This window comes from Sminthopsis crassicaudata, chromosome 3 (assembly GCF_048593235.1).
Source record: "Sminthopsis crassicaudata isolate SCR6 chromosome 3, ASM4859323v1, whole genome shotgun sequence".
Taxonomy (NCBI): domain Eukaryota; kingdom Metazoa; phylum Chordata; class Mammalia; order Dasyuromorphia; family Dasyuridae; genus Sminthopsis; species Sminthopsis crassicaudata.
In genome coordinates, this window is record NC_133619.1 from 63,499,242 (window position 1) to 63,518,687 (window position 19,446).

The following is a 19,446-nucleotide window of genomic DNA, read 5'->3' on the forward strand; positions in this document are numbered from 1 at the left end:
GGACAGAGAGATGCCACCATGAGGGGGGAGGGGAGGGTGCGCTTGCGTGCATCCGCACACACATGGACATACTTCTGATTTTCTTGGTTTAGGGACCAGACTTGACCCATATTATTTCTGGGGTGCAAGGAAAGACAGCTCTCAATGAAGTCAAGACTATTTCCCCTCCCATCACCACTCCGCCAAAGCAAACCTTCTAGAAGAAAGGAACCTTTTAAGACATATGTACTTATGAAGGGAAGAGAACCAGGAGAGAAAACTGTATGCAGTGAGAGCAAGATTGTTCAATGAACTGTGAATGGCTTAGCTGTTCTCAGCAATATAATGACCTATGACAATCCCTAAGGACTAGTGATGAGGCATATTATTTGCCCCCAGAGAAAGAACTGATATTATCTAAAGCATGTCATTTTTCACTTATTTCTTTCATTTTTTTCATTTCAGTCTTCTTATACAAGATGACTAATATTGGAAATGTTTTACATGATTGTATATATATAATCTATATCTCTCAGGGAGAGGAAAATAGAATTTGGAACTCAAAAATGTTTTTAAAATTGCTTTAATATGTATTTGGGGAGAAAATAAAATACATATTAAAAATGAGAAGAAAGTATTGTTTGCATTCCTGCAAAAACTCACTTTTTTTCCAAAAAATGGCTCATATTTAAAAGATACTTCTACCTCCAAAGACCTTATCCATGGGGTCCCCCTTCCTCATCCCATCACAGGTTCTGCTGAAATAAGGGTAAGTGTGAGTCCAGCAGAGAAAGCAGCAGATAATGTCTCCCCCTAAACTACTCTGAAAGAATAAAAGATCACTTGAGAAGAAGTTAATTCTCTAACCACTCTCCTAAACAATTCCCAAAGACCTATGGCTAGAATACAAAGTCATGCCAAAATGATTTAGGAATGATCGAGTTGTTTATTTCTTTGATTAAGCAAAACAAGTTTAGTAAATGGAATGATTATTGTTGGGACCTTGAACCATTTTTAATTCAAAATTTCCAAGTATGAATAAACCCTTTTCAGAGACTTGGGGTTGGAAGAGACTATGTAGTACAGCTGTTGATATTTTCAAACAGCCGAGTAGAGCCAGCAGGACACAAGGAAAAGATAAAATAAATCTGTTCCTCCCCCTTCTTCAAATTCCAGGCTAAACCCAACAGTTACAGCAGAGCTGAACCATAGCCCCCATTTTTCCTAATTCAGTGCCCCCAATACAAAGTAATTTAGAGCCAGGATGCAAGATGCTTTTCACTCCAACTGGCTCAATATTACAGGAGCTCAAAGGTGCTGACCGACACTGGAAATTACCTATGATACTATAATTCAGAGTAATCTCAGTATTTCACAATCGATAAAGGAGGAAAGTGGAAAACAACATAAAATAAAACTTCCCCAGCTTGTCCTTGACTGCTAAGCTCCTGTCATCAAAAAGAAAAATACTTCCATCTGGTAGTCAAGAGGATCTGGAAAGATTCTGAGAATACTATTCAATCTAGTCAAGTTGACCAGCATATAAGTAAGGCAGGGAAACAAAATAGTCTCATCTTGGTTTAGGATGAAGGACTCAGGAAAGAGCAACTTACCTGAGTTTTATTTTAACTGGGAAAAGAAAAAGTACTCACCAAGTTTTCATGAGTTCAAAGAAATTACTTTTTGGCTAGAAGGGTGGAAGCGGAAGGCTTCCTGGTGGAGGTGGCATTTGAGTTAACCCTACAAAACAAGTTAATATCTCAAGAGGCAAGGACAGAAAAGATGAAGAGAACATTCTAGGCCTAAGGACATTCATTCAGTCTTGGTATTAGTTCTCTTCCAGGAGCAAAGGCAAGAAAGTGGCAAAAGAGAGAAGATCTGAGAGAATCAACTAATTCAATGGACAAGCACAGGGATTACAATGGAAAAGCGTGACATCAGTACTGAAAATAAGTGGGGACCAGGCTATAGAGAGTCTTAAAAAAAAAAGTTTGGACTTCATGAGGCAGGTAACAACTGGCCATAGAGAGCTTTGGAGCAGGCCAAGGAAGATGATCATACCCAAATAAGCAGTAACTAGAACTGGTCCACTAGACCCAAACAACTTTGACTTTCTAAATCCTTTATCCAGAATAACAGGCACTATGGATTTAATATTGCTCTCTCTACCTGCCCTCTAAACAACCCTTTTAAATTTGTCTAACACAGAGTACACTTATTTATGTAGTCAGACTGGAAAAGAATTTAGGTCACTTTAACCACATTTTATTTCAGTCCCACTCAATCTTTTATGTCTGGCATAACTGCCCTAAAAATCTTTTTAGGTTTTCCACAACTGTCAATAATAGCATTCCATGAACCCTGAAATGTTTCCTATGTTCCCAAGTTGTAAGAGAGTAAGTAAAGAGTGCACATTCTTAGCTCACCCAACCTGTTGTAAGCCATGCCATATTCATATAACTTCTGTGAGATATATGCAAATGCAAAAACGTAAGACAAATATGGAAAACAGATATAAAATCAACTTAGTCCCTGACACTTCATATATTCTGTGGCCCAGGGCATAGGCCAGGCATGAAATTTTTTATTTGCATACATATAGACATATAGCATTCAATTGTACAAAATAATAGCAATAGTGTTAATAATCAACTGTGAAATATCTGATCAATAATGATCCACAATTTCAAAGGACCCATGATGAAAAATACTATCCATTTCCAGGGAGAACTGATGAACTCTGAGAACAGACAAGCATATTTTTCACTTTTTTCCTGCCCCACCTCCCCTTTTGGGAGGGGCAACATAGTTAATTGGGATATGTTTTCCATGATTTCATATCTATAATGGGTATGATATTGCTTACTTTCTCAATAGGTAGAAAAGTGAATGGAGAGGAGAAAAATTTTTTAAATTAATGCATAAATAAGTCTTATAACATGTTCCATAATTTTACCCCTTTAAGGTAGGGGGAAAAAAAACTAAAGATAAACAACTAACTACTCTCTAGACCATAAAAATCTCAGACAAATCAGAGATAAGCTTAAATGCCAAAGTTCTGACCTGAAAGGAAGGTAGGTAACTGACTGGGCTGTTTCTGAATACATATTGCTTTATGTTTTGCTCTTCTAGATCCAATTGTCCTAATGCTAACCCTCATAACATCTGAATCAAATAAAAAAAAAAAATCCAATTCTTTAAAGTATTGAAGGGAGAAACTGCAAAGTACATCCTTAATAGGTCATGAAAAAGTCCCATAAAAACCAAAATATTAGCAAAATAAATTTTGTGCTAACAAAGAGCACGAAAGATGATGTTCACTGACTTAAGAGATGGCTAAACATAATATAGAGGGAAAAATCATATGTCTTAAGAAACAGAATCTGAAGAATTCACAAGTATAGGAAGACATAGGAACTGAAGCAAAGTATACAGAACTAGGAGAACAAAACAATGACAATGAAGCAAATTGAACAAAGAGGGGTAGAACTCATGGTCAAAAGACAAGAACAAATAGCTCTCAGAATCTGACTATTTTAATGACCATGTGAAAAAATGTTTCAAATCAAATGATAAGAGAAATGTAAATCAAAACAACCCAGAGGATTCATTTTGCCTCCTGAAAACTGGCAAAAAACAACAGATGGAATAGTTGATGTTGGTGGGGTTGTGGTCAGAAAGGCATAATAATAATGTGGGAGATGGAGCTGGGAAAGATTACAACTCTTCTGGAAAACCATTAAGGAATATGTCAATCAAGTAGCTAAAATGTTTCAGGCATCTTAACCCAGAGATACATACAGACCCTTCAAAAAGGTCACTGACAGAAAGACTCCATGTAACACGAAAATATCTAGAGCGTGAGCATTTTGGGAGTAGCAAAAAACTGGAAACAAAGTAGACGTCAACCAATTAAAGAAAGACTAAAGAAATTGTGCCACATTAAGGTAGTGAAATAATACTGTGATATAGAAGCAGATAATGGATAGAGAGCCAGACCTCGAATGAGAAAGCCCTGTGCTGTGTTTTACCTCTAGCCAGCTAGCTATATCCCTGGGCTTGGGATATCTGTAAAATGAGCTGGAGAAGGAAATGGCAAACTACTGCAGTATTTTTGCAAAGAAAACCTCAAATGAGGTCACAAAAAGTCAGACACAACTGATGACAAATATAAGAAATTACAGAAATGATAAATACAGAGAAGTGTGAAATAAGAAAATCAAATTTATATTGTTTCCTTTTTGTAATTTATTCTGTATCACTGACAACATTTCATATACTGCCTAAGCCATGCTTCTTTGTCTCTAAGTTAATTGCACAAGTTCAGCTTTCCTCTCTTGAATTAAGTTCAGAAATTCAGTTTTCTGGTAATCATTATTCTATCCTTGTGTCAAGGGAATCTGTTGTCCTTGCAGGTGGTTGCCAAAAATTCTGGTCTGTTATTTTTGCAACACTGACTATCATTCAAGAAAGTCTGATCTGTTATCACTGTGACATTAGCCATGCAGATGGACACTACCAATGAACTTTCTACAGTGGGGGAAAAAAAATAGGGGTTGTTTCAACCCCTGTATTCCAGACTTCCATCCAGTCATATTGTTTTCCTCATCAAAGATACTACCTTTTAGCTTTTGAAGGATCTTACTTTTGTCTGTAAAAATGACAAGTCTAAACAACTGGAAAAATATCAATTGCTTATGAGTAGGCTGAGATAATATAATAAAAATAACAGTTCTACCTAAAATAATTTACTTCTTCAGTGTCATACCAAACTACCAAAAATTATTTTGCAGAATTAGAATAAAAAACAAAATTTACCTGGAAGAACAAAAGTCAAGAATATCAAGGGAATTAATGGGGCGAAAAAGTGTAAAGGGATGTGGCCTAGCGGTACCAGATCTAAAACTGCATTATAAAATGGCAATCATCAAAACTATTTGGTACTGATTAAGAAATAAGAGTGGAGGATCAGTGGAATAGATTCGGTACACAGGACACAATAATCAGTGACAATAGTAATTTACTGTTTGACAAATCCAAAGGTGCCAGCTTCTGCGATAAAAAATCACTATTTGACAAAAACTGCTGAGAAACGTAGAAAATAGTATAGACCAACATCTTATCCCTATACCAACAGAAGGTCAAAACAGGGAAATGATTTAGACATAAAGGGTGATATTATAAGCGAAGTAGAAGAGCAAGAAGTAGTTTACCCATCAGATTTTTGGAGAAGGATTACATTAAAATTTTTTTTTGAAGCAGTTGGGGTTAAGTGACTTGCCCAGAGTCACATAGCTAGAAAATGTTGAGTGTCTGAGATGGGATTTGAACTTAGGTCCTCCTGACTTCAGGCCACTGCTTTATCTACTGCACCATCTAGCTGCCCTTGATTACATTAAATTAAAAAGGGTTTCCACAAATAAAGGCAATGTAACCAAAATTTGAAGAGAAAGAAGACCAAAGAAATCACAAAAGAGAGGAAAAGAATCCACATATGCAAAAGTGTTTGTAGCAGTTCTTTTTGTGGTGATAAAGAATTGATAGAGGCCTTATTATTAAAATATAGAAAGAACTGAGTCAAATCTATAAGAAAACAAGTCATTCCCCAATTAATAAATGGTCAAAGAATATGAACAGGCAGTTTTCAGATGGAGAAATTTAAACTCTATTTAACTACAGTCATATGAAAAAGTGCTCTAAATTGTTACAAATTAGAGAAATGCAAATTAAAACTCTGAGGTACTACCTCATACCTATCAGATTGGCTAACATCATAGAAAGGAAAATTATAATAGTTGGAGAGGATGTGGGAAATTGGAACACCAATGCATTGTTGGTGGAGTTGTGAATTGATCCAGCCATTCTGGAGAGCAAGTTGGAACTATGCCCAGAGCACTAAAAAATGGTGCATACTTTTTGATGCAACAAAACCACTACTAGCTCTGAATCCAGTCATAAAAAAGGGAAAAGGAATCTCATGTACAAAAATATAGATAACACTTCTTTTTTTTTTGGTACAAAGAATTGGAAATTAAGGGAATGCCATCAATTAGGAAATGACTGAACTAACTGTGGTATGGGAATGTAATAAAACTCTTGTGCTACAAGAAATGAGGAACAGGTAGATTTCAGAAAAACTTGGAGAGATTTAGATGAATTGTTATTAAATGAAATGTGCAGAACTAGCTAGGAGAACAACTCTATGTGATGATCAACTTTGATAGATTTAGCTCTTCTCATCAATACAATTCCTGAAGACTTATGATAGAAAATGCTATCCACATCCACAGAATTATAGTCTGAATGCAAATCAAAGCATACTATTTTCACTTTGTTTTTTTATTTTCTTGGGTTTTTCTTTCCTTGTGGTCTTTCCCTTTTTTTTTTCTGATTTATCTTTCATAACATGTCTAATACGGAAATGTTTAATATGTTTATAAACATACAATATAGCCTATATTGGATTGCTTGCCATGTTGAGGAGGAAGAATAATTTGGAACTCAAAATGCTACAAACATCAGTGTTGAAAACTCTTTACATGTAATTGTAAAAAAACCAAAATGCTATTAAGTGCAAAAGAAATTATCTATCTTCCCTTGTTACAGATCTTTTTGCTTGGGGAGAAGCTAAAGATCCTTTTTATTAATACTTGTTAGCCTTACCAATGAAGTAAATGAAGTAAACGTGCTCAGAATTCTGTCCCTGGGTTTATCTTGATTTTTAATTTTAACAGCAATAAATGGAATCCCAGAAAATTATATAATAACGCAAACACAAAATAATAAAAAATTAATAAGAAAAATTATAAAGAATAGTCATAGTCCCCAAGAAAGATATGAGACAATACCTCATTTCATTCCTTTGCAGAAGTGGGAGGAGGAGATGAATCAAGGATCTGGAATATTGTATACATTATCTTGTTGCTGCTGTTGTTGTATTGATTAAGTTTGGGGGGGATGAATTTTTTTTCCTTTCTTTTATAAGTCCTTAGTTATATAACACTTGATTCTCTGGGAGGAAAAAGGGGAAAGGACTATAGGTAGATATTTAGATGATGTAAACAATCAACTTTTTTTCTTAAAGATAAGTTTGATAGGGGCAGCTAGGTGGCGCAGTGATTAGAGCACCAGCCTTGAATTCAGGAGGACTGAAGTTCAAATCTGATCTTAGACACTTAACACTTCCTAGCTATGTGACCCTGGACAAGTCACTTAACCCCAGCGGGGGGGGGGGGGGGGGGAGAGAGATAAGTTTGATAATAAGGGAAAAAGGAAGGATATATTTGGAAACCAATGAGAAGTAAAATAAAAATTAAGAAATAATGAGAAAGGAAAACCAAATAGTTGTCTCAGTGATAGATGAATTTCTCACCTCATAAAAATTCAGAGTAAATAAACAGAAGGTATAGAAGGGCTCTGAATCTAAGCTTCGATACTTGATGAGCTATAGAAAGCAGGAAGAAATTCTAGTAGGAAATCACACAGTAAAAGTCTGTCAACAAATAAACAATTTGCCAAACTATTTGTCCTTTTATCTCTTAAGAAGGTATAAGGTATGGAGGGATGGGAATAAATGTCACCTGCCTTCCTAGAACATGTCCAGGCACATTGAGTATCAAACAGGTGATGTGAAGATATCTTAGCAACACAATCTGAGCAGCAACTTTAGAGCTATGGAAAGGGAAAATTATTGTATTCAAATCAGGACACTGCACATTAAGAAAAGCTTTGATAAACTGAAGAGACGCTTCAAGGGAACATTCAGGGTTATTAGGAGGCCTTAACTTCATGTCCTATGAAGAGAAGTTACCAGAGATGGAGCTGTTTAGCCTTAAGAACAACACTCTGGGGCTCTTGGAAGCTGTGCTCCAGTCTCTGAAGAGTGCTTCAGTGGTAAGAGGATCAGACTTCTTTTTTGCCTCAGAGGACAAAAATAAAGTGAGGCATAGAAGCTGCCAAGAAGTAAATTAAGGTTTGGTGTCATGAGAAGCTTCCTGGCTACTAGACTATCCAAAAAAGGACTAGCCTGCCTTGAGAGGTTTCAACAAATGCCAAACAAACACTTGGTAAGCATGTTTACAGGAGGGATTTCTTCTTTAGATATAAGCTGAACTATGTGGCTGCCAAGGGACCTTCTCATTCTAAAATTCCACAATGCTATGATATGAAGAGGTGCATGAGCTCTTCTACCAAGAAAGATATTAAGAAAGCACAATGTTCTTTAGATGTCACATAGGCTCTACAAAAGCTTAAGGGAAAAGGGTATTGTCAATCACCTCTATGACAGATGCAGATGCCTCTATCCTAGTTTCTTCCCTGATCTCTGTTCTCAAGCCTGTGGGTAGCAGGCTAACAGTTTTCTTCATGCAAAGATTTCTGATAAGGGTCTAACTCTGTCAGGGTTACACTACAAGAAGAAAGATCTTCTCTTCATTTCACAGAGGGGTTAACTGAGGCCTGGCATCCAGACTCCAAACTGGACCCTTTCTTCCCCAGTTGCCATTTGTCCTCAGCAGCATCTATCAGCATTCTGGTCTATTCTCTCTACCTCTAGAGGCTCCAAGTACCATTTCCTCTGAAATCTCATCTCCTGAGCAAGTGAAGAGCCTAAAATTTAAGAAATGGAAGGGAAAAAAAAAAGAAATTTCAAAACTTAAATGTTTTAAGAAATGAGTCCTTGGCAAAAAATCACAGGTCTAAAACATAAGTTTCAGGAATTCTAAAAACAATACCCAATTACAAGTTAAGTTTTTTAATGATTTCATGACAACTCTGACATCCCATTCCTTCTTTCTATTCAAGCATCCATCACTTTAAGTCAAGTTGTAATTACTTCTCACAGAGACTATTACAAAAGCCCTTAAGTGCTCTTTCTACCTCAAGTCTATGCAGTTGCCAAATTTATTTTCCTAAGAGTACAGTTCCTACTACATTACTTCCCTGCTCAAAAAGATCTCATGGTTCCTTATTGCTGATAGGATAAATTACAAGCTCCTCTGGCTTGTAATGTCCCTCCTAATCATGCTCTTCTCTGGGTAATTCAAAGCAAGCCACTTAAGATTTCTCAAATATCAATGTCATCAAATGTAAAATGTGTTTACTCATATGAAAATTATTATGTACAAGTTATCCATTACATTTAAAATATTTGATTTACAAATGTTCATATAACTTTTCAGGAAGCTTTGGTATTTATTTTATAAGTTGTGTTTCCCCAGCAGAATGTAAGCACCTACAAGGCAATAAATGTCTCATTATTTTATAATTTTGTATCACTAGAATTTGGCATACTACTGATTTCTAGTACACATACTTTCATACTTATAATTATTCAGACTTTCATACTTATAATTATTTCCTGGAGCAATTCAAATGATTCGTCATGGAATGAATACTCCTTCTACTCACACTTTGAACAGCCTTAATAGTATTTGTTTTAGAAGATATTACCCAAATAGCATTTTTTTTAACCCAACATGTTATCTTTAGAACCAATCAACATGACAGACATCTTTCTTGAACCTTCCGTGACCTAGAAGAAGGAAAATCCTTATCTATAAAGGCAAAGGCCTAGAATATCTGGAGCTGGGTCTTCCCACAGCTTTCACAACAGTTTGGAAGAATTTAAAGGCACCATAGAAAGTGGACAGAGAGCTGGTCTGGAATCAGGATAACCTAAGGTGTGAGAGCCCTGGCCAAGTCACTTAATAGTGCAGAGGCAAATCTCTAGGCCTATAAGTTAAAGAGAAGGTGGCCATTGGTAGAAGTTTTCTATACTGATGAAATCACATGTCTAGTCTCTGGTTCCTGATACTACCTCTTTGAATCAGGCTATACTAGTGGTCTCCACCCCTTGTACTCCAAGCCTAAGAGTCATCCCTTGGCGTGGTGAAGTAGCAGGCCAAATGCTAATTAAAGTCTTCTATCATCTTAGCTCCCACTGAATAAGTGATCAAAAAATCCAGTTCAGAAAGTCAACTTTTCCTTCTTCACTCTCAAAACTCATCCAGTCCATTAACCACAAATAAAGGAGAGATGCTGGAAAAGAGGCCCAATAAGGATTATACAATAAAAATTTTCCTAGCACTACAGATAAAATCCCTTATGACGTCTATCCCCAATTATTTTGTTCTAATGTAAGTTTGTTTTAAAATACACATATTCTTTGTTCCAGAGAATGGCTTTCTGGGGAGGAGAGGAAGGACATATATTTGGGAATGGAAGTGATATAAAAACAAAACATAGCAAGTAAAAAAAAAAAACTTTTAAACACATTATCAGAAACCAAACTCCCTATTTACTACCAAGCCAACCCTCTCCCCTCTCCTCACTTGTGGGATCTAAGTTATTAAGGCAGGCTCTGATATTGTATGATCCCAGGCAAACATAGAGGATTCTGATTATACTTATACAATCTGCCTCCTTGGGTTTTAGTAAGGTATTGTTTTTATAGGGTTTGTATCAGTAGTTGGGATTCTGAAAGCTGAAGTACATAAAAGGAGTTGAAAGGTAATTACTACTTAATATGAGGACCAAAGAAATAAATGGTCTTTTCTTGGGTAAGTTCTCTTTCTGCTTACAAAACATACAGTCCACAAATCCTTTGTGATACAGAGTGGCCAAAGACTTACATAGAATTCATTGTAACCAGATGAGTCAAATATTATTTCTATGGGCCAACAACTGGAAATAATTGTTACACTGATCTCTTTTCTTTAAAAAAAAAAAAAAGATAAGCCATGTGACCTGTGGGGGTTCGGTTCCCAGGCCAGAATACTATGTACAAGAAGCATCACAGAACACAAGCACATTGAGTAACAATGTTTCTGTAGAACAGTGTGTTCAAAGTTCCAACATGGAAGAACTTCACTCATTACAACTCCGGGAGAAAAGTTGGGACTATACACAATGACAAAAAGTTCTTTGCCTACTTCCTTCAGCTACATTAGAATGAGCCCTGAATAGAAATTCTGACTGCTTTATGGGTCACATAATATGAGAGTGATAAGGAGCTTAGGAAATTATTCTGCTTCCTCTCTTTTCAGCCAAGGAAAAAGGCCCTGAGAGAGGATTCACTGCCAAGTAAAGGTTGCAACTAACAGAGATTAGGTTCTCTGGCACTCTTAAGATTCAGGGATTTTTACAGATAAAAGACCCAAGCCAATTAAATTCTCTAGATAAGAAGCCTGCAAATGTTTCAAATACTGCTGTAACAAGGTTTTAAGAAAAGAGAAGGAAAAGTCCAAAAAAAATCCAAAGTAAAGGGCATAGTTCCGTAAGAAATGATGCCAACTGGCCTGAGATCATTGATATCCATACGCCTTCAAATGATACAAAGTTCAGCTTCTAATGGCCTTGATCTTGGTTAATTATCCCCAGTTTGTCCTGCAGAGTTGTTTGCATGTTGTCTTTCCCATTGGACTGAGTTCCTTGACAGCAGAGACTAGCTTTGTCCAGTGCTTAGGAAGGAAGGAAAAAAGAATTTATAAAGCTCCTACTATGTGCCAGGCACCAAGTATTTTACAAAGATGATTTCAATTGTCCTTCACAATAATCTTAAGTAAGTGTAATTTTTATCTCTATTTTACAATTAAGGAAACGGAGGCAGTCAGTATATTAGTAACTTGCCTAGCTTACACTGGCATTAAGTTAGCTGAGGAACATCTGGACACAAAACTTCCAGATTTCAGGCTCAGCACTTTATCTACTAACATCACCAAACTACCTGTATACTCAGCACAATATATGACACGTAGGTCACTTACTAATGATTACTGACTCACCTGGCTAAACTCTGTAGCCCAAGGAGTCACCACAGAGTCTCCTATCCTGGCATTTCTCTAACTCAAGGAGAGTATTGGTCATGATAGGAGTCACAGATTGGCAGATTTAAGAATAACTGAACATTTTCTCTGTAATACAAAGGGAATCCTGAGAAACTTATAGCTTTTCTGACTACTTTGTAACCAGAGTAATGGTAGAAGGGAACATAATCTTCCTTAATCCTTTTTCTTTTCTTTTTCTTAAATAAAGCCTTTTATTTTCAAAACACATGCATAGATATTTTCAACAGTCACTCTTGCAAAACCTTGTGCTGTAATTTTTTTTCTCCCTCTCTTTCCCCCCACTCCCTCCCCAGATGGCAAGTAATCTAATATATGTTAAACAGGTGTAATTCTTCTTTACATATCTCTGTGTGTGTGTGTATGTGTGTGTGTGTGTAAACATATTTTTTGCTGAGGCAACTGGGATTAAGTGACTTGTCCAGAGTCACACAGCTAGAAGTGTTAAGTGTCTGAGGCCACATTTGAACTCAGATCCTTCTGACTTCAGGGACAGTCTTCTATCCACTACTCCATCTAGCTGTCCACATGCATATTTTCTTAATCTTTTTCAATTAAGCAAATTTAATTTGTTGACCTCAAGTGACTAGATAAATAGGGCAAAGAATTACACTCACTGGCTAATCTGGCTCTAACATCTGAAAATTGGTCATGGCCCTGAAATACAAGGCATTTGATGATACCAAATAAGAACAACCAGGTAAGGAATAAAACTTTCTTACTTGAGAACCATAATGCTTTAGGAAAAGAACAAGAGGAAATGGTCTAAAACCAGAGAAACTTCAGTAAGGATTCTCTGTCACCGAAGGATTATTAGGGAGGTCTGAGATTCTTAAACAGCCCAGGAACAAGAAGCCGTATCATTATGGCATATTAGTTAGTTGATCACTCTACTGAACTTCACTGATCATTTGAGTCAAGCCTATATTAATCAACAACCAGCACAATCCCCCAAGCTATAAACTTTCTCTCTGACAAACTATTAAATCCCTCTATTCTAAATTAAAAAAAAACTCTTCATTTGCCTCTTCATATAGTCTATTAGCTCCTTTTTGACTCTTCCTCCTACTTTTCACCTATCTCCATTAGCCCAGGAGTGAGAACAAGAGTTGAAACCAAACAGAAGGAAGTTCATGGGCCCTTGAAAGTTACAATGAGTTTTGGAACTTGAAATGAAAGGTACAAAATGGATCAAAAACACTATACAACGATGTCACTCAACTAATGCTAAGGCTTTTAGAAGTCAAGTACCTCACAGAGTACCTATAGTTTTGGTCTTTATGAAGAATCAATCTAAGGCTGGCCTACAGGATTACACTCTATGATTAGAGCATCATAAAACATCTGCCAATTCCTGAACATAGTCAATAAGCCAAGAAATCCATTTGAATTAAAGGCAAAGGACCTGGGAAAAATCATGGATGAAAAAAAAAAAAGAAAGAAAATTTATATGATCTAAAGGAAAGAATAATACAATGTCCACTTTGAATGATTTTAAATTTGTCTGAACAGTAAGTAACCAATCAAAATTCCAAAAGTCTGATCACAGTAAACAAATAAGTTGCTTAAACAAAATACACGGTTTCGTACACAAACCTCTTTTTTTCAACTTTCTTTATCAAAATATTCACGTTTGCTGATGGTTTTCTAGCTCTTAATACAACTTTTTGAGAACCCTGAGGTTTCAATACACTTGACAAATTGGCAAAGTTGACAAAAAGTCAAAATAGTCCATGTTAGGAGGGTGGTGATAAAACAAGCACATTGTGATCTGAGCTGTGAATTGGTCCAACAGTTTTGAAGCTAAATTAGAAATTGTTTGTAGAAAATATCTTTAATGTCTATACCCTTTGACCTAGAGATTCCATTGGTTAGCAAATAGTGGTTAGTAAATAACAAAAAAGGCACTATATATACAAAATGTTTGTAATTACAAAAAACTGGAAACAAAGTAGATGGCCATCAATTGGGAGACTGCTAACCACGTTGTGCTAGAGTATATGAATGTAACAAAATTACAGTGCCATAAGGAAAAATGATCAATATAGAGAATTACTGGATGAAACATGAACTTATACAAAGTAAACAGAACCAGGGAGACAGTATACACAAAGACGCATGACAGAACAACTGATCCAGAGTAAATTATGAGCTCTAATGTAGGCCACGGGACTTTTAATTAAAGACTATGACTAGGAAAAGATCTATATAGTCTGGCTAGCTAGTTTTAGGGACCCAAAGGGCTCTCTAGGAATCCAAAGATAGCTTACTCTCCTACTTTTAAACAACTTTGGGGGTATGAACATTGATCTTAATAGGATATAGTTTCTCCAAGTAACCACCAAAGCAAATATAGAAACATTTGTTAAGACTTCACATAGGTGGCAGGTGAGCCTAACAAAAATAAAATGTTGAAACTATCTTTACATGTATTTGGAAAAACAAAATACTGTCACAGGAATCCAAGGGAAGTCTTTGGATATTAAGGAGTATTGACAAGTGGGGGGCTGTGGGATGAAATTACAGCAGCATCATGTAAAACTGGGCAACTTGCTGCACACTTTTGGTTGCCTATACTTCCAGAGGTCCTTCTGCTACCAAATCCACTGTGGCTCTATGCAGCTTCAGAATACAAAGCAAAATTATTTTGCCTTCAGCCTAAGTGTCATGAGTAGGGACTAAGCTTAGAAAGAAGGGAAACAGGATATTCTCTAAAGCAGAGGCTTCCATACTTTTTTGATCACATGCCTGATTTCTAAAATGTTTTGAAGATGCGAATGTATATATTTACTTACTCATATATTATAGATATGTACTACTATATATTATAAAACAAAAAATAAGACAATCTGAGAGGATAAGAAAACTATTTTTTAAATTTAAAAAAAAAAATCTCCAGTCAATAAGGAGCCACTGTTGTTTATTGAGCAGAAGAATGACATGGAAACTGATTTTAGGGAAGATGATGAGACAGACTTGGAGAAGGCTGACCAATCAGGAGAGTATGACAGTGGTCCAGGTCAGAAGATGAGGTGGTGGGCATGGCATGCATAAGGGGAAGTTTTCCGTTGGCACTAGCACAGCGGCTCCTAGCAGTTCCACTATCAATTAAGTTATGATTGTCCTGAAAGACTGCCTCAAGTGAAGGAGGCACTGCGGGGGGGATGGGAAGGGGGAAGTGGTGAAGGTTAAGATGGGGGTAGTTATATTTAAGACAGTCTCCTGAATGGCTCTGCTGGTAGAGTTACCCACTCCAAAGAGTCTGATCAGCTTGTCCCTCCATTCTGGAGAATGTTTTATCTTAAAGCCTTTCCTATTGCAGCTCCTTTTGGAGTTTCCTGCAAATTTTAGATTCTTCCCCTTCATGGACTCTTCTGCTCCAGCAAAGCATTCACCAAACTCAGCCTTCCTATGTCCTACATTCACACCTTTGCGCAAACTATGTCTCATACCTAGAACCCACTCTTTTCATCTCATCTCCACCTCTTAGAATCTCTTCAAAAATCCACTTATCCATTATTATTCATATTACCTCCAAAAGAAACATTTTCTGATCCTTTAGCTATCAGTTCTCCCTCCAAGTGTCTACATCCCTTCAGCAGAATGTTGCCTCTTGAGGGCAGGGGCCCAATATAGAGCAAAACTGCTCAACAGCTCAAGACAAGAATCCATCAGTTTCCTTACACAAACCAGTCTCCAGAGGCCAGGGCCAGTCTAACTGGAACACATTGTTTCTTCCTTTTTCTTTTCCTTTTTTAACATGTGAAGCCAGCATGCCTTTTATCTTTTTTTTTTTTTTTTTTTTTTTTAAATTTTAAGTGTTTTAATTGATTGTACCACAAAAGAAAAAAAACAAAGATTATTATAAGTCTTGTCTGTGAATTTGCAAGATCTTCTTTCTAGAGTACCCAAATCTCTCTACTACATTACTGGAGTATGTGGCTCTTAGGATCCAAAGTTTCTTTTCCCTTCTATCTAGGCATTTTCCAAGGTCATCAGGGGAATTCTAGACACACATACAAAAAAATGAAAAAATCTGCAATCCACAAGGTCTTTGAAAAATGTTTAGTATTAATAGTCAAGGTAGAATTGACTTACCTGGAGATGAGAGTCAAATGGAGTTTGAAAAGAGAAAAGAGAATAAGATCCTATTTTTATTTGAGAGATAATGCCTAGGGTTCTCCTTCAATTACAAACGACAAATAGTAAAACAGGAATAAAAAATAAAAATAAAATAAAATAAAAGCAGTGAGCTTCTACAAGCCCAAATAGGGAAGGTGGATCAGGAACATCAGGAGAAAATATACTATTACTGATTTTCCAATGAGTTATCAGGTCTAAAAAAAGGGAATAAACAGAGGTACCCAGAGCTATAGAAGCTAAATCTCCAAATTAGTGAAAAGGAGCAAAGTTATTCTCAAAAAGTGAACTGCTTTCCCGATCCTAATCCTGGCCTCCCTCAGCCTCATCTCTAACCGCGAGCCAACAATTAAATCAAATCTTGTGGAGCCAAGGGTGCCAAGAAGAGAAAGTAAAACTTCAAAACAAAGGGGGAAGCACCCTTTTTACTTAGCATCTCGCTAAATGACCAAAATAGCCCATAGTGAATCGGGGAAGTAATTACCAGAAACTTCCAGGAACAAGCGATAATTGTAAAAGTACCCTTGAGGTCATGACCCTAAGGAAAAGGAAAACCCACTTTCATCATTCCCCTTCAACAAATAAAAGACTACCACACAAAGGTCGCAGACACATCCATAATCTGAAGAGAGGGGAAGTGACCCCTTAGAAAGGAAGAGTGGGGCAGCCAGGTGGCGAAGTGCGTAGAGCACAGGCCTCGGGAGGACCTGAGTTCAAATCTAGTCTCAGATACGTAGCACTTTCTAGCAATTGCCTCAGGGGGGAAAAAGGAAGAATGGTCCAAAACGCCACTGGCAAAATTCTCAAACCACAAGGGACCTGACCCCAGGCGAACACTCCCCAGAGAGCCCCTATCCCAGCTGGCTAGAAAAGAACTAGAACCCCAATTTGCGAAGTCACCCACACTGCCCTCCACTCTGCTCCGAGTCTTAGAGAAGCGGGGGAATAACGGGACGCCCCTTTAGTCGCTAAGAGCACGGCAAGTGCTCTCCATCAAAAACCTGTCCATCTGTAGCACGTTACACGGACTAGATGAATGGGCGCGTCCCAGCCGCTGGGCCCCGCACCTGTGGGACCCCTCACTGCCCCACACCCGCGGCCGGCGCCGTTAGCAGCGCCCATGCTGAGGAAACTCGCGCTGAGGCTCCAGAAGATCCGGGACCACATCCGCCCGAGGGTCACCGACAAGCCATTTAACCCGAGCGGACGAAGCCGCTGGACTCGATTTCTCGGGTCTATTTCCGGCTTAAAATAAAGCACACACTAAGACGCCGCCGCCAACATGCCGAGACAATGGGGCGGCTCCTCAGACCCCTGACCGCCAGCTAGTGCGGCTCGGCTACCTCTGCCCCGGGTTCCGAGAGGGCGACACCGCCCCGGCGCGGCGGGAGAAAAGAAATCTGAGCTCAAAGGGACCAGAGGCGTTTATTCTTCCTCCTCGGAATCTACTGCGCTACTCTCCCGGCTGGCAGCGGCTTCGTAAGCGGGGGCTCTCAAAGGACTGGGGAGGGGAGGGAAAGCGGTCCTCCCGCTTTTCTAGAGGGGGGAGGAGAGCGGATCCAGGAGCTCCGATCCCTTTCCCTACTTTTTCCTGAGAAGGGGGAGGGGAGGGCCCCTGCCCCAGCACTTCTCGTGGAATGGACTGTTGAGTGTCCTGGCATCTCACGGCTCTTACAACACACAGAGCCGCACGGGGCAGCGCTCGGCGAGGGGGAGAGGGAACTCCCCCTCCCCTCCCCCATCCCCGCCGCAGACACACAAGGAGGTCCAGGACCGCCAAAGAGGCTAGGCAAAGTGGGGGAGGGGAACCCCGGGGCCCAGAGGGGTAGGGGCTGCAGGGCCGAATAGGCCGGGCTCGGGGGCAGAAGCTGCGTCCGAGGAGGGAGGAGACCGCGGCTGGGGGGGAGGGGGAACGGAGGACCGGCCCTCCTCCCCCCTTCCCCCGCGGGGGGGAAGAAGGAAGGGCACCGGGGGCGGACGCGGAGGGCGGGGCGGGGGACGCGGCACACGCTTCTGGGTCGGGACTGGCGGGAAAGGGAGCTGGGGATCGAGGGTCCAAGGAGGTTAAGTGGCGGGAGTAGAGAGGGAGGACGCGAAGGAGGGAGAGCGAAATGGAGAGCGTCCGTTCCCGAGGTAGCACTCGTCGCAACCCCCTCCTCACTCACCTTGCCGGCCCCCGCTACGTCCCGGCTTCGATGCCTGGCTCCGCGCTGCTCCTCCCTGGCCTGCCGGGCGGGCGGCCTCGGCGCCCCTAGCAACCACGCACCGCCACGCGACCCGCGCTCGCCGGCGCCGCCGGCCACGTACCACGTGCGCGCCCCTGACTGACGGACGTGAAAACGAATGAAGGCAGGACCGAGGCGGGGAAAGTTAAATAGGGGGAAGAGAAGGACTGGAGGAGGAAGGGAGGGGAAAGGGGTGGGGGAGGGAGAGCGGGAGGGGGAGGGAGGGAGACAGTCCCCTCCCGATGATCTGCGCGTGTGCAAAAGCATTCCATTGCTCCCAAGAGGCAATGTGAGCTGACTTTGGCGTGGTGTATTCTGGGAATTGTAGTCTTAACGATCGACTGCCGTGAATCTCAATGTACGTACACAGACTTTCTCTGAAACTCCCCCAAAGTCTGCCATTATCGCAAGTGAGCTCCAAACCCCTTTGATGAACAAATCAAGCGAGTCAGTATAGTATATAAGTATATGTATATTATTTATAACGTGTTATTTTATTGATATTCATATAATTAGTTATATTTATGACATAATGGTTTCTTTTAATATATTACTTATTCCATACCCTAATATGTCATGTATATATTCTGTATTATAAGGTGATGGAGCATCAGGTCAGGAAGGCTCCGCTTCCCGAGTTCAGATCTGGCTTCAGACCTTAAAACTTGCCTCAGTTTTCTCATCTGTAAAGAACAATCTAGAGGAGGAAAAGCACTCCAGTGAATTTACCGAGAAACCCCCAAAGGGCCCGAGAAGAGTCAGACGCTGTCGAAATGTCTGAACAATAAATACTGTATAACTTTGTGTCTGTTATGTAGCTATATTTTGTCGTTATACATTTTATTTTTATACGTAATTTGCATATCGTACAGAGTATATTACATGTACATGGATATATGCATACAATATGCATTTTTCTATGTGTATAGTATCATAAATGAGGTGCTCTGCAAAAGCAAACATAAAGTGCTACATAAATGTTATTGCTGTGCTTATGATTATAGTTCTGAAAAGCCCTTCTTTGAGGCTTACCCCATTCGCCTCTCCCTGCCTTCCTGGAAGCCTATTTATTCAGTTGAAGGGATGGATGCCTCTGACCAGATGTAAGTTGAGATGTAAGGCACGAGTTCTTAACCTGGGACCCCAGAATTTGCTTTTGAAAACATTTTCATAATTTTCACAACCATCTCAATAGAATTGGTTTCTTTTGTTATGTATTTCATGCATTTTAAAACGTTGTCCTGAGAAGGGCTTCCCCA

General features: G+C 39.2%; 1 protein-coding gene and 1 long non-coding RNA gene across 6 annotated transcripts in view; one reads left to right on the forward strand and one right to left on the reverse strand.

Annotated features, from left to right (window-relative positions):
• The window catches only part of TTLL4 (tubulin tyrosine ligase like 4), a 31,051-nt gene extending 12,794 nt beyond the window's left edge, over positions 1-18,257 (reverse strand). The window contains exon 1 of one of the 5 annotated variants that reach the window (XM_074307612.1): positions 18,128-18,257. The gene's annotated coding sequence lies outside the window, so the exon portion shown is untranslated. Of the gene's footprint in view, positions 1-16,866; positions 17,006-17,029; positions 17,149-17,305; positions 17,441-17,547; positions 17,571-18,127 lie in introns of those variants that run through there. The other 4 variants (XM_074307616.1, XM_074307615.1, XM_074307614.1 and 1 more) reach the window with 4 other exon arrangements.
• Positions 17,306-18,991, forward strand: LOC141564744 (uncharacterized). The gene is made up of 2 exons (XR_012488693.1): positions 17,306-17,441; positions 18,787-18,991. It is a non-coding gene; the product is annotated as an uncharacterized LOC141564744 (long non-coding RNA).
• The last annotated feature ends 455 nt before the right edge of the window (positions 18,992-19,446 follow it).